Below are 16,027 nucleotides of genomic sequence, written 5' to 3' on the forward strand. Positions count from 1 at the left end.
AATATACATAGAGAGATGCCGAATGAAGCGCATTTGGTAGTTACCACAGCAATGCATGAATATTTGAATTACTGCTGACTGCTATCGAAAGATCTTTCACAAAACCAAAAGAAATTCTGGTTGTATGTAAAGGCTGTTGGTGACACCGAAGTTAGTATCCAGTCTCTCATAGACAATGCAGGAACTGAAATTTAGAGTAGCAAAGGAAAAGCAGAAATGCTTAACTCTATTTTTAAATGTTCCTTTACAAAGAAAAAACAGGTGGATTTCCCCAATTTAAATCTTATACCAATGAAAATATGAGTGAAATGTATATTAGTATCAGTGGTATTTAGAAACAGCTAAAATCCTTAAAACTGAACAAACCTCCAGGGACCATGGAATCCCTATTAGATTCTATAGCCAATTCGCGTCTGAGTTAGCCTCTCTGTTGACTATAATCTGTCTTAGACCCTTTAAACAAAACACTGTGTCTAGTAGCTGGAACAGCACAGGTCATGGCTGTCTACAAGAAGGGTAGCGGAAGTGATCCACACAATTACCCTCCAGTATTCTTGACATCCATTAATTATACATTCTTAGAACATATTCTGAACTAAAACATAATGATGTATCTTGAATAGAACGACTTCGTCCATCCCAATCAGTATGTATTTCGAAAAATTAGACCATGTGTAACCCAACTCAAACTTTTGTCGCATGACAAGCTGTTAGCCATGGGTCAAAACAGTCAAGTAGATGCAGTATTTCTCAGTTTCTGCAAAACATTTGACTCTGCATCACGCCTAAGCTTATTAGCAAAAGCTCCCTCATATTGGGTATGAGAAATAAGGAAAATGCAATCAGTCTACATAAAAATTGCTTACAAATCACTGGTGCAATCCATCTTAGAATATTGCTCTAGTCTGTGGGACCCACACCAAATAGGACTAGCAGAGAATATTGAACGTATACAGAGAAGGGCAGTACACAAATGGTCACAGGTTTGTTTGAAGGCTGGGAGAGTGTCACTGAAATTTTGAAAGGACTGAAATGGCAAACTCTTGAAGAGTATACCCATAAAGTCTACTAATAATGTTTAAGGAACTGACTGTAAATGATTGCTCTAGGAATTTACTACAAATCCCATCACAATGCTCCCATAAGGATCGTGAGGACCAGGTTACATTAATTACTTCAAGTGGCATTTAAACAACCACTCTTTCCGTGCTCCTCACTTGAATGGAATGGGAAAAGCCCTAATAATTGGCGAAGTGGGGTGTACCCTCTGCCACACACTTCACAGTGGTTTGTAGAGTACAAGTGTAGATGTGGACTGGCATAGATGACGATAATATGAAAGTGAAAGTCAGTATGTTGTTTATTGTGAATGGAGGAACTTCATGGCCGTACTAAAACACAGGATATATTACAATGATAGTAAACAGTTACACCTGATGAAAGGTCTTTATTCATTTAACAAATGTTTACGTGCAACTCTGACTCGCCTTCAACTAATTTACATCAAGTTCTAATGCTTAATGAGAATTGTTCCCATTTGTTTTCAGTACTGGTGGAATTACTTGGTATGCTACTCATTTCCGATATTACACTCTTCAGTGCACAGCAATAGGCCGGAAATCGCTGATACCAGTCATAAAGAAACACAGCGTCCTGATCATCTAAGGCTTGTTTGTTTTCGACATTTTGACCTTCCTTAGCGACTCGCCCATTGTATTTGAAGGAAACGCGGAGAAATAGTAGTATTCACAGTAATTTAATGGTGATACACATATTTTAACTACAGGTTAGCCTGTAATTGTAGGTATAGAGATAACCAATCGCTGTGTCGTAGTAGTGATAACAGTTATTTACTGCTCTATAAATGTTTCTTATGCGGTAATATTTAAAAATTTTATGTGTAATGTTTGTTAATTGCATGTCTATGTTTTTTAATGGAATCATAGATGTGACATTTGTTCTTCACTTTAAAATACTCAGTCCTGATTTTTAGAAGCGTTTCCTACGAAATGAGGTGTTTTCCAGGCTCGTTGTTCTACTACTGCTACAGTTACAAACCAAACAGTATACCTCGTCTTCGAAATTTGGAAAGTAAGATATTGTATATCGATATTGATATCCGAAAGAACAATCGCTGAATGTCGATAAGAAAACAACGCAATATCGTGAAGCACAGCAGGTGTTTTCGTTTTCGTGTTTGTTGTCAGTTTCCGAAATTTGAGTGTATCAAAGTATTGTTTGTCTTTGTGACTGGAGATTCAACATGAATGTAATCATCAGTACTTATAAAAGGCACTGAAGTTTGTAGTGAACTCCTGATTAGTTGTGTAAGTGGTTAATACTTGTGGTTTTAATGCCATCTTGTGACCCTATTTTAGGAGACAACGGATTAACTTGTGGCTGCAAAACAGTTATGTGATGTGAAGTATTAAATTGTTTTCCTGTGTGTGATGGACTGCGCGATTGTTCTGCATGACTACGAAACGTAACATATGTAATCTTATTTCAGATGACGATGTGGGAGCGCAATGGCAGTGAAATTGTAGAGAGCTGTTCTTATTTTGAGGTAAGTAGGTCTCTGTGAATACGCGTACCCAAACCGGTAGAAGTGGTGAATGTGTCTGTGGTAAAAATGTTGTAGTCAAGTCATGTAAGTTATTTGTTGGTTTACTGTAATTTTTCTTTCCTAATTTCGAATTAGTAATATGTGGTTTATGACTGTTATCTTAAAAGTTTTGTAAAAAATGGTTCAAAAAAACAAGTTCAGTTTCATTTCATCGTTTGATAGTGATATTAAACGAAAATAACCATAAACACAAATATTTTCTGCGAAATTTTTAAAATTTTAATTTGCGCAATAAATTGTTAATGGCATTTCGCATTAAATTAAAGACATTAACTTGTCTCATATTTTAGCAAAGCTACTTGTAACCACGTCAACACGTTACCTCTTAAATTTGCTTAATACGTGCGTTATTGTGCAAAAACATTTAATGCATTAAATACTGCTGTTCTGTCACTGAAAGGGTCGCATATTTTGTGTGGCAGCTATTCATGTGGACCTTTGTTTTTATACGTAGTTGAAGATTTATCTATAAACTATCATAATGACAGTTGATCAGTAGCTTAGCTTACAGTAAATTAATGCAATGGGCATAGTTGATTTTAATGATAAAATATGCAGCACACTGATATTTACCTTGTTATGTTTTTTGTATGTGAATAGACTGTTGCATTGTGTAGATCAGATAAACAAAATGCACAGGAGGCATTAGAGAATAGCCAAATAGCACAAAACTGTAGAAATAAAGCAATTTTTACGATTTCTATTAATATCTAGTAAGTTTTTTTAATTTTTTTTTGGTGAGAGGTGATTGATTGGCAAAATAGTGTTATTTGTTTACGTGGTGGCATGTGATAAGAACTTTGTCATGAAAGAGAGAATATGTGTGTTTCATGAATGAGGAATGTGCAAGTACAAGGAATTTCATCAAGCTTACCTGTACATATTTTACATCCAGAGTCATCAGCCAATTTTTTGAGTGAAACGGAGTTTGTTTAATAGTGGTGGTTGGCACTGAACGTAGACAACTTGTGGCAGTAGTAAGTGTATAGAACGAATTGTTGTGGGGACAGATTGATCTATATTGTAGCTTGAGATTGAGGGTAAATTGGAAGTTGACAGCTGATTTGTTGTGAGTTTCTGAAACTAATGAGAAAATACTAGAAGCAGCTAGGCTGTAGTTTCTGAACAGTTTAAGTAGCAGTTCAGAAGAAAGCAATGTTTAGAGATTACAGTCAGTTCAAGGACAGTTGCTATGTAGTTGACATCATCAGTCAAAGCAAGTTTCCTGTAGTGGTCAATGTATAACATAACATACAGAAGCATCAGAATAAATGGTTACAAACATTTGCAAAATTAATGTTTATTTTATCAGTCAAATTTGAAGGGCAATACTGTTTTGTGTATTAATTAACTTTATTACAGTGAGCAACCGTGTATTATCAGAGATCCCTGTAGTTTTGTGTTAAATATGGGCACTGGAACAGCTTTTATTTCTTATGGTATGATCGTATTTAATGTGATGTTAAGTTACACTTTTGTGGTAGAACGATGATCTGGAAAACTAGTGAATATTTGGTTAGTTATTTGGTGACTCACTGTTTTATTTTTGTCTTTCATTTCCAAAAGTTTGAATTTTGTCTTGCAGATGTATACCAAAAGTGATTACAGAGCAACTTTCAGTTGATTATCTTACTTTTTCAGCATGATTGTGAAGTGCATTGTTTCATGTGTTTTTAGGTTTTGGAAATTCATAGGTGATTTGTGTCATTTATATTCAGTGTACTGATAGTGAATTAATATGATTAACTTGAAATCTCATATGGTCTTATTATCTTTTAACTGAGTATGTTATTTCCTTTTTTAGGCTTAATGCCTTGAATTATTCAGAATTGTTATTGGATGGGCATTTTTTTCCATACCATGGTGTATTGTTCAGCTTTATGTATATTATTTTATGGTATCTTTCTTATTTAGAGTAATGAAAGAAATCTACACCATCGTACTCTTGATTGCAAATCTGATTTTTGTCCCTGTTTTCATTTGCATGCTGAAAGAAAGTGTGGTGTACAACTTAAAAAGTTCTGTGTTTAAAAAAAAAAAAAAAAAAATACAGCGTGCACTGTATCTTGAATATAGGAACTGCTGCACTTCTGTAATAACTATGAGATGAGTATGCTCCTAACTCTTATTAATTTCACATGAAGTTTATTTTAAATCCAGTTACTGTATAACTTGATCGGCCATATTAAAACCTTAATGCTGAATGTCACGAATGCACATCATATGAATTCTGTGCTAATTATTGGAAGGTTAACTGTTTTTTTAGCACCCATGCCAATCAGCAGACTGTCTTGAAGCTTCCACTTTGAAGCAGTGTCTAAGAAAAGTATGACTATAAAACCATGGTGATTCATGTGTACTATATTCTGGAATTGTGCACGTTGTCTGGTGAGATTATTTTTCCACTGCCTTTTTCATTGGAATCTGTTATCATTAATAACAATATATGCCATTTGCTGCAGGTGGTATGCATACTCTACTCTTTTGTGTGGTGGATAACAAGTGACAGTCTTTTGAATTAAAGTATGCAGGGTAGCTGATATGGTACCTGATTATTATGCTTTGTGAACACACTGACCACGTATGAAATAGGGATAAAGTATTAATTGTGTTTAATGTATGGTTGATATCTGATAATCCATTTCAAACAATGGAAACTCCAGGTAGAAATATCATCAATGTAGGAAAAGATAGACTGCTGCTTACTGTAAAGAAGACATGCCAGGTTGCAGACAGGCACGATTAAAAGACACTCACGTAATTCTTTCAGCCACAGCCTTTGTCAGTAAACAAACACACACACACACACACACACACACACACACACACACACACACACACACACTTGCCAGCTTCAGAATCTTGACGTGTCTTCTGTACGGTAAGTAGCAATCTATCTTTTCCATCATTGTTGATAGTCCATTTATGTATATCGAGATCAATGCTATTGTTGAGTAGATGTAAAAAGATCTCTGCCACCTTGCTGCTCTGTTGCTAGCTTTCAGCAAATGGGTGCTGGTTAAAAACAACAGTTATCTCTGATGGTATATCAGCAGCTCTTGGCCGTGCAGTTAGCATTGCTGATTCTCAATCATGGCATTACTGATTTAATTCAAGGCTGGGATGAGAATGTTCTCCATTTGGACTGGGTGTGCATGCATTCCTCCTCATTATTATTGACACGCATGTCGCCAAAGTAGTGTTAAATGAGAAGACTTGTTCCAGGTGACTAAATATCTCAGATGGGGTCTCCATGGCCAAAGAATGCCCTACCCACATATCACATTTTTTAAATGGAGCTGCGGCAACAAAGGGGTTGCCATAGAAATGTTTACAAATTCGCATTACTTGAATGGTTAAGAAAGGTGCAAGAAGCTGCTGCAACCAGCCCACTGCAATTGTCATCTTTTCACACTGACTCATTTGTAATCCTATATTGTGCTTCTGTGACACATTTCATGTCACTTTTGCTTCACTTAAACTTTTGCCGTCTACTGTAACATACAGGACTTTATCAGTCAAAAAATCTTTAAACCAATCACATTTGTGAAGAATCTCCATGTGATCATATCTTTCTTATTAAGCGACATCGTGCTACAGCGGTGATTCGTTTAGAGACCAATGTTAATTTGACACATTTGGATTTTAGGTGCTTTGATGATTTGGAACAGTGGAGACTTGGTTATCCGGACATCAGATTCGCAATTATATACTACGGTGCCCATAATTTATAAACACCAAAAAAAAGGGGGAATGGTAGAACACTGAAATATTCATTGATTGGCATGACAATATTTTTGTCTATGAAGTAAAAAAAAAATCAAAATGTAGTTGGTAAACAAGGAAATGTTCTATTGTTACTGGATAAGGTGCCAACCTGTCCTTCATCTTAACTGTTTAGACAGAGAATAAGGGGTGTTTACACAAAAATTCGTGGCTCCTAATGTGACATCCTTTCTACGACTAATGGGTCAAAGAGTTACTGAAAAATTAAAACAGTTTCATAGAAAACAACTTTTATGTAGATTGTAATTGTTGATTAAGATAATGTTGAAGTCTTTTTGTCATTATTCAAGCAAATGAATTTAAAGGAGTTCTCTTACACGGTTTTAGATGCGTGGGATTTAATTGAAATGGAGATGTTGAACAAAACTCAGAACAGAATTTCAAAACGGGAGCACGAAAATTCAAACTGATATGGATTAGTCTGTTGTTGACGACATAAATGAACTAATGTCAAACAAGCAAATTTGCAAGGAATGTGATGCCTAAGATATGGAAGACTGACTCACTTGTGAGAGTAATGATCAAGGTTTTCAAATCATGTCAGATGACGAAATTGTTGAAAACATATTGCAGGCAAATGAACAGTAGGATAGCCAAGAAGATGAAACAGAAGAAGACCATCTCATGCGAAAGTATTTCAAGCTCTGGATACAGTTTTCAAAAGGCTCATAAAAGAAAAGAGTATGATACTGGGAGTTTACTATAATTAAAACAAATTTGTGGTGTAGCAGCAATGAAGAGAAGAAGTTATTTACATCAGATAATAATTGCCTTTTTTAACTACACCGACTGTCCTATGTGGCTTTTATTGGCCAATACATAATTAAGGTTGCAGTATTTTAGTAATTTTAAGAAATTTACCTACATATGAAAATGTGTTTCTAATCTTTTAATGAATATTGCTTTTTTATTTTAATAAGTTTAATTTGTTTTTGTTGTTTTAAATAAACACCTAATATTACCCTGTGTACTAATCTGGGAAAGATAACCATACATTGGTGACAGATTGCCTCTGTAGAGTTAACAATGCAAAAATTACTTTTCTTCATAAATTCGGTTACCTGGATTTTCGATTATCCTAATGACGAACACTAACATGTTACCTTCAGAAGCAAAGACTTTTTCCCATGGCTAAAATATTGAGAAATTCATTGATGTGTATTAGGAGGTTATATGTCCTAATATGCTATCCTGCGATGTTCTTACATTAATGTAATTTATCTTCGATAAGGATAGGCAAATATAGTTCCATCAGATTAATGTATTGTGGTTCTGGCAAGTGTTTCACTAAAAGTTTAGACATATATACCTATATTTCAGATATGATCAGAGCTGGTAGAACAACACCTGTCAATCTGAATGATCTCAGCTTATTGAGTAGCATCTTGGAAGACAGCAGTTCAAACACTGTATGGCCATCCAGTTTTCTGTTTTCCATAGTCTCTGGGGAATCACTTGTGCCAGGTGCTTACTTTGAAAAGGAAATGGTCAAATGCCTCTCCCGTTCTTTCCAATTGATGTGTGACCTCTGTCTCTAATATCATCTGCATCACTCTGCGTGAAACCCTAATATTCACTTTTATCCCTTCCTCACTTTTTTTTTTAAACACTTTTGTACTTTTTACATTTTGTTTCAGCTTAGAATCTGATACTTCGTGTAGATGTGCTAAATTTTGGATTTTCGTTTCTCATTTTTATACTGTTTTTCTGACTTTAAATTCTGCAGGTGGGAATAATATCATTGTGTTTAGTGCTTAATTATTTAAAAGTGTCATATCTGTTTCTGGATCTTTGGTTGCAGTTTATTTCCAATAACAATAACTGAATTTTCCAGCTGTGCTTTGCATAACACAAAAAAATAGTACATTTGTCTGGAGCATCCTTTCTTGTGTGCTAGTCTTGCAAGGTATGCAAGAGAATTTCGCTGAAGTTTGAGAAGTGGAAAAGTTAAAGAATTTGCACAAACAGATTAGATTTCACCATTTCCTGAACATGATCATTTTTGGTTCGCTACTGGAGCCTTTCTAAAACTGATAACAGCAGAGTTATCACTTCTGAGGGACTTGATAGAATGTGAACAAATTAAGAGTTAAAATTTCAATTAAGAAATAGACATTAAGATTTTTGGCTTCTAAGGTAGTATATCTTCCTTTATGAATTACAGCAAATGAGGTTTCATTGTATTTCATTCATCATATCTAGTCGTACGATAATTTAACACAGTTAGAAATTCACTAACAAAGAAAAGGAACACATTTTAAGTATGAAGTGTGATGATATAAGATTTGGTGATGGCAAAAATGATTGAAAAGCTAGTGTAATTAAAACTCCAGCTCTCTACCTAATAGTAGAAACCTCAGGGATTAGTCCTGTTATGACTGACCAGTTGCTGCATACAGAGCAGTATGAGGAGTGATCTATGGTCAACCTGTCACCAAGCCCTCCAGCTGTTATTGTGCCTATTTAAGTAGATGACACATGATGCCGCCATTGCTTCTTTAGTCAAGCAGCTCCTCATTTGACCTCGTGAGACAGTGTATATTCTGTTCTAAAAGTTGTACTGGGTATCGAAACCAGGTCCTTCCACATCGAAGGGTACTTACCATTCAGCTGTGAAAGCAGTCAGTAGTATTGTGTTTTATTAATATAACTTTGTTAATCAAGTGTTGAACAGTACACCAGTATTGTGCAGTCTTTTAATAATCAAGTAATTTACAAATCAGTCTTGTAGTTCTTCAGTATTTGATGTAGAATACTTTACCTGAGAAGGAGAATTGTTGCTGGAACCAAAAAGTTGGAAACTGTGTGTAACGTTATTGTATTTCAAGGACGGAAGTCACTTTTGTTTTCTTGTCCCTGGACAAAACCACACTTGTGTATTTGCCACTATGCCAGCTAATTGCCAATTGATAGAGACCTACCAATCATTAGTGGGCTTGGAAAGTCATAAAAATGGTCACATATACCCTCTTCCTGTTCTTACTGTAAGCTAGTGGTTTTTTTTCGGGCCAGTAAATATTTAAAACAGAGACTGATGCTCTTAGGACACAAGTAGAGTTGATCATGTGACCAGTGGCTGTGAGGCAGTTAGAACAGCAATGACCTAGCAAAACAGTTCATGGTGATAGGGATCCTCCACAATATACCATCACTATAAAGAAACTGTGAAGAAACACTGCTGTATAATGGGTGTAAAACAAAGTGTATTGCAATAAATAGAGAGCTTCTGAAGGAAACGTTTTTGACTGCATGAAGCATTCGATGACTCCTGCAGCCATAAGATCTCTCACAAAATCGAAAGCAGTACTTGTTGTAACGGTTGTACTGTTAGTGATAGCGAAGCTAGTGTCCAAACACTGATGGACGAGACAAACTGAAATTGAAGGTAACAAACCAAATGAAGAAATGTTGAAATCCATTTTCAAATATTCCTTTACAAGTAGGAGTATGGGCATAACTTAATTCTCATACCACTGCAAATGTGAGTAAAACAGGGCAGTAGCATTGGGAAACAGCTGAAATTGTTAAAAGTGAGCAAAGCTGTATGGCTGGATTAGATCTCATATCAGATTGTGTAATGAATATGCTGTTGAGTTAGACCATCTTTTAACAATAATATAGTATAGATCCCTAGAACAAAAAATCATGCCCAGTGGCTGGAAGAATGCACAGGTCGCAGAAGTGTTCCACAAAAACACTGTCCAAATCCTGGACACCCGTTTGTTATAGAATCTTACAACAAATCCTGAGTGCAAATGTAATGACATATATTTAACAGAATAATCTCCTACATGCAAACCAGCATGAATTCTGAAAATATCAGTCATGTGAAAATCGAACTTACTCTATTTTCACTACATCCTAAATTACATGGATCAAGGTAGTCGTATAAATGCAGTATTTCTTGACTTTTGAAAAGTGCTTGACTCGGTATCAAATGTACACTTATTATTGAAAATATAGTTGTATGGGATATCAAGTGAAGTTTGTGACTAGACTGAAGTTTTCTTGGCAGAGGGGATGCAGTGGAGAGTCATTGACAGATGTAGAAGTAACTTTAGAGGCATCCAAGGAAGTGTGTTGAAACTCTTGCTGTTCAAATTGTATATTAATGATATTGCATGCAATATTAATACTAACCTTAAGCTTTTTGAAGATAACACATTTATCTATAATGAGGTACTGCCCAGAAAAGCTCCACAAATATGCAGTGAGGTCTTCATAAGGTTTCAAAGTTGTGAAAAGATTTGCAACCTGCTTTAAATGTTCATAAATGTTAAATTTTTGCACCTCACTAAACAAGACACTATAGTATTCTGTGACTACAATATCAGTGAGTCACAGTTGGAATCAATCAACTCGTGCAAATACCTGGGTCATAGATAAAGGAGGTCATAAACAGTAGTTCATAGGTAGAATATTATGAAAATGCAATTGGTGTATAAAGAAGATTGCTTGCAAAACAAATGTTTAATCCATCATAGAATACTGCTCGAATGTGTTGGATTGTAACAAATAGAACTAACAGGGGATATTGAACACATGTAAAGAAGGGCAATACAATTGGTCACAGGTTTGTTTGATTCATGGTTAAGCGTCACGGAGACGTGAGAGAACATAACTGGCAAATGCTTGAGGATGGGTATAAATGTCACTCCTGCAGGGATTGTGATTATGAGACTGTATTAATCTGTACTACTGTCTTCTAAAATAATTTGCTTTGCCTACTGTGTGAAGCTCTCTGTAAAGTGAAATGGCAGTACTACTAGAAGGATTTTAATGAAATTAATTGGATCTGATAAAGTCAGTGGTTAGACGATGAAATCTGTTGTTATAACTGGAAAATTCAAGTTAAAACATGGGAAGCCTTAGTTAGACAAGTAATAACAACTTATTTGCACAAACATTAAAACCTCAAGTGTCTCACAATTTCACTATTCCCATCTTGAGACATAGTCTTTTGAACTACATTTGTATAATCAAAATGTCTTTTGTTAAGATACTTGCCACTTGTTCCTTAGAGCTGATACCCACATGTCTTTCATTGTAACACATACCCTCACCAATCGTATAGATATATTAAAAACAAAGATTCCAAGACTTACCAAGCGGGAAAACGCCGGCAGACAGGCATAAAAGAATTTTACTTTAGAGTTCTGTTGGTTTATTTTGATGCATACTAAAGTAGTTAACTGACGTCTGATTCTGTTGCTGTCATTAAAAGTATCACGCAACCTACCAGTTCTCTTCATGGTTTGTTTTCAACTATGTCTCCACAAGTGTGTTCACTGGGTTTGACTTCCATCAGTGCCTTACAGGGTTAATACTCTTCCATGTTAATATTTTGACTAAGAAACATTTTTGCCACTGGTTCTCTGTACATCAATTCTGAGATAGAATTTTGGACCACCAAGTTTTCACATTCAAAGTTTTGTTTTTAACTTATTCTTAATATCAGCGAATTTACTTTTAGAGTTCCCAGCAATTAGAATGTCATCTGTATGAATCAGCAAATAAGTATTGGAACCTTCGTGTTTTTCAACTTTGGGTTGTTGTAATTGTAAGAAAACTGTCAAATGTAGAATTCCAAGTTCTTGGCGTCTGCTTGTATCCATGTAAAGCTCTATTGTGTTTACATATTGGCTGTGGCATGTAAAACCAGCCTGTTGTGCACATCGATAATGTTTCAGTGCATGTGCGCATGCCTGTAATAATGTAAAATGATAAAAGCCGGCCAGTCGCGCTCGAACTAACCGTTTCCTCTGATGTACTGACACTGTGGGGAACTTTGTTGTTGTATAAGGGAGCTGCAGTCACAGCCAGTGAAAGTTGTCAAAACCAGTTGAGAAAAAGGCCGCATTATGTGAAGTCGGGTTTGTGTGTGTGTGTGTGTGCGCGCGCGCGCCATACTTGTTACCCGAGCATATTGCCGTTGTTGAAGCATTTGTTTGCACAGGATCTTGTGTGAAAACAAAAATTTGTTTCAGGAGAAACTTCCAGCGCATTCTGGTCAGCAAAAAGCACCATACATGAATTGATTGAAAAATGGGAGCTTACAGAATTGGTTCAAACAGCTCCCAGGAACAGATCACCAACTGTCAGCGCACCTAAATTAAAGAGGCTGGTGCAGGAGATAATGACGAGAAGTCCTCATAAGTCAGCCAGGAGACTGAGTCAACAGGTTCATGCAAGTGAGAGACGTTGCACACGTGTTTTAAGGGGACTGAAGTTAAAAGCATACTGGATAAGTCTTGTGCAAGAACTGAATGAGCCTGACCTGCAGAAGAGAATGGGTTTCTCTTCATAGTTGTTGAGGGATGTTGCCAGTGTTGTCTTGGACCTACTAAGGCTCATCATGACTGACGAGGCATGGTTCCATCTGTCTGGGGACATAAATTCCCAAAACATTCGGTATTGGTCAACAGAAAATCTTCACACGATCCACCTGGTACCCTTGCATGATGAGAAGATTGGTGTTTGGTGTGCCATTTCCATCACATGCATTACGGGGCCCACATTCTTTGAGATGACAGTGAACAGTGATGTGTATTTAGGAATCCTGTAGGAGTTTTATTCAAACTTGACAGAAGAGGAGTGTCATTTATGTTTGTTCATGTGATGACTTCATGGGCCGGTTTTACATGCCGCACCCTGTACAATTCCCTCCTTATTGAGTTTACATACAATGCCCTCCTAATTCTTAACCCTTGGAGGCACTTTGATATAAGTTTCTTCAGTTAACTCTCCATGTGGGAATACATTTTGTATGTCCAATTGTTCCATAAAAATACCTTGTTCATTCATCACACACAATCCAATGAGTCAATCATCTAGAGTGTATGTCTCGTAGTCCAGGTTCCTCTCGGAAACTGAGGTCCAATTCTTCCTTTATTGCTTTTGTCCATTCTTCCTCACCATGGTGATCCTTCACATCCTCAAACTTCTGCATTCAGTGTCAACACTCTGTAGTCATCCATGTATCTGCGTATTGTTCTATTATTGTGAACAGTTAGTTCAGGAGTTTACGTGCTTGATGTCTAAGCAAAAACTAATCTTGAGCAAATAATAAGCATAATGTAAGATCCAGGGGTTGGACCACATTGTCATCGTAGCGAGACTGGATCCCATAACATTATAATTCATCAAAAACAGACACAAAATGTATCTATTAAAAGAAAGAAGAAAACTTCCAAACTAACTATGTATGTGTATACCAAATACAGCTTAAAATCAAAGAAACAGCATTGATAACACTTAAGAGATTTATGTCTTTTAAATTAATAAGAGATGGTACTGATCCTCCATGGTACACAGAACAGCAGCAGAGTCAGTCCACGTGAAGTGATCCAATTAGGGTTGCTTGACCATTTTTAAATATTTTGATTTTTTAAAATATGTTATAGCCCTATAACAAAGAATTTCAGGACATTTTTTTTTAAAAAAAATTACCTTGCACCATTATTGAATGACCCCCATTTTTATTTGTAAGCGCACTACAGTTTATTACTTTGGAAACACTAGCATTAATTTGAATATCTTTGCACTGGGTCAAGTTACAACATTGTTTATTACCCAAAATACTTTAAATTCAAAAATAACCAGTCAAAATGGCCTCCAAAGTTTGGTATTGAAAATTTAGAAAATAAATTTTACCAAAAGTAACAGCCAAGGAATGATTTTCAATAGTGTATTTTTGTCATCCGGATAGATATCATAAATTACTAGCCTTATATAGAGCAAGAACAGTAACAAATGTTTCCTTAATTTTTTATAAGTTTTTGAAATTTGAAAATCTTTATTTTCTGTAAAGTTTGGGGCTGGTTATCTCTGGTTGGACTGAATATAAAAATTTGGTTTTTGTACATTTTGTACACCTATATGATAGCAAAGTACTGTAAAAATTTCAGCATTGGTATTTGACTGTGAACAAGGATACAAATTTTTGAAAATGATGAAATAATTGATCTTATGGTTGTTGCCTCTTTAAATGTTTTGTTGTAATAAAATTTAGTTGTAACCTATATTTAGTTAACACTATCATCCTATACTTACTTAGTATTATTTATTTTGATAGTAAAATATTACACAATAAGAGCTTTTGTTTTAGTTCTATATTGAAAAAATTATCAGTTTACATGTAGGTTTATTTTCAGTTAAGTAGCACATTATTACAAGTTCAAAATGTTAAAAGTAAAATATTGAAAAAATTATCAGTTTACATGTAGGTTTATTTTCAATTAAGTAGCACATTATTATAAGTTCAAAACGTTAAAAGTAAAATAATAAACATGTGAAATTCCTCTGTTGAGAAGACTACAGTTTTGCGCATGAGTTTAGTCCCCTAGATAAGCGTGGACAGGAGCTCTGTGGACGGAGTTAAAAATCTGCACAGAAGCCCAGTAATCAGTGAAAAGTCTGTACATCAATTGTGTACCTCCACTACATTTGCTGGGTGTGGCATTGTTGTAGCCAGTCTGTTCAAAAACCTTAACCTCTGTTAGACTGGATGTATATAATATACTTCATTAAGAGTGTAGAATATTTTGTGTACTTTTGTCATTAATGTAATTTTTTAATTAACTAAAATAATTTTAAAATTTAATAATACATAAATTTGAGAGACTAATTGGAATGCAATAAGGTGGGCGAACAATGCTCTATTGGACATATAGTAAGGGAAGTGTGTCACGAAACAGTTTCTGGTTCAGTTTCAAAAAACTTAAAAAATGTTAATGACTTTGATGAAGATAGACAAACTTTGTTTAAATTATGAGTAGGTTCTTCTGTATCAGCTGTTTGTATCACAAGAAAAAATATATTCTGAAGTACAATCACATTTTTGGAAAAAAAATGCTCTGATCCACTCAAAGTTCATAAAAAGCCAGTTACTAAAGGTTTGAGGAAAATAAAACTTCAACATTTGTCCTTGTTAAGTGTGAATAAAACAGCTTCTCGAGTGAAACTTAATATGATTTCTGGAAATTCCCTGTGCACAAATTGTTACTCAAAAATGTTTCTCGTGAATCCAGAACCAGAATCGTGTAACTTTGTTAATGACATTTGTATTACTAACGAGGAAGCTATTAGCAAATTGTTCTTATTAGAGGTATCTCCTTCTTCGAAAGAAAGAAAATTGAGTAGCGGAAAAAGAAAAGGAGCTATTAAAAGCAAGGTACAGTGAATTACTGACAAAATTAGAAAAGACTTAGAATCATGCCTTAGTAATAAAGATGTAACAGTATTTCTAAAAAAGAAGAAAACCTATCTTCATAATCACCTGACGCTGAATATTTGAGCTTAATTTAGAAATTAAGAAGTAAGTGTTCAATGACTCTTAAAGAAGAAAAAGTTAAAATTTTAAGTTTGTTCCCTGACTCATTGTCAAGAGAAAAAAAAATGGTTTATGAATTCACCGTTTCTGATTGTTTGGTTAGACTAACCCAAAAATTTGTGAAAGAGCAAGGCATTCTCCAAGTTTTAGGACAGAAGAAAGGATTAAGTGTAAGTGAAGAAACAACTGAAAAGATTCAGCAGTTTTTTTGAAGGTGATGAAAACAGCAGAATGTGCACAGGTAACAAAGACAGCGAAGGAGATGTTATAAGTGGAGTTAAAGT

The 16,027-nt window shown here is 35.2% G+C and overlaps 1 protein-coding gene across 2 annotated transcripts in view; it reads left to right on the top strand.

The window, feature by feature from the left end:
* The first annotated feature begins 2,121 nt into the window (after positions 1 to 2,121).
* The window catches only part of LOC126335058 (specificity protein transcription factor 3-like), a 36,763-nt gene continuing 22,857 nt past the window's right edge, over positions 2,122 to 16,027 (top strand). Inside the window, exons 1-2 of one of the 2 annotated variants that reach the window (XM_049997941.1) lie at positions 2,122 to 2,410; positions 2,510 to 2,566. The gene's annotated coding sequence lies outside the window, so the exon portion shown is untranslated. The remainder of the gene's footprint in view (positions 2,411 to 2,509; positions 2,567 to 16,027) is intronic. The other variant, XM_049997940.1, reaches the window with a different exon arrangement.

The sequence above is a fragment of the Schistocerca gregaria genome, chromosome 2 (genome assembly GCF_023897955.1).
Source record: "Schistocerca gregaria isolate iqSchGreg1 chromosome 2, iqSchGreg1.2, whole genome shotgun sequence".
Taxonomy (NCBI): Eukaryota; Metazoa; Arthropoda; class Insecta; order Orthoptera; family Acrididae; genus Schistocerca; species Schistocerca gregaria.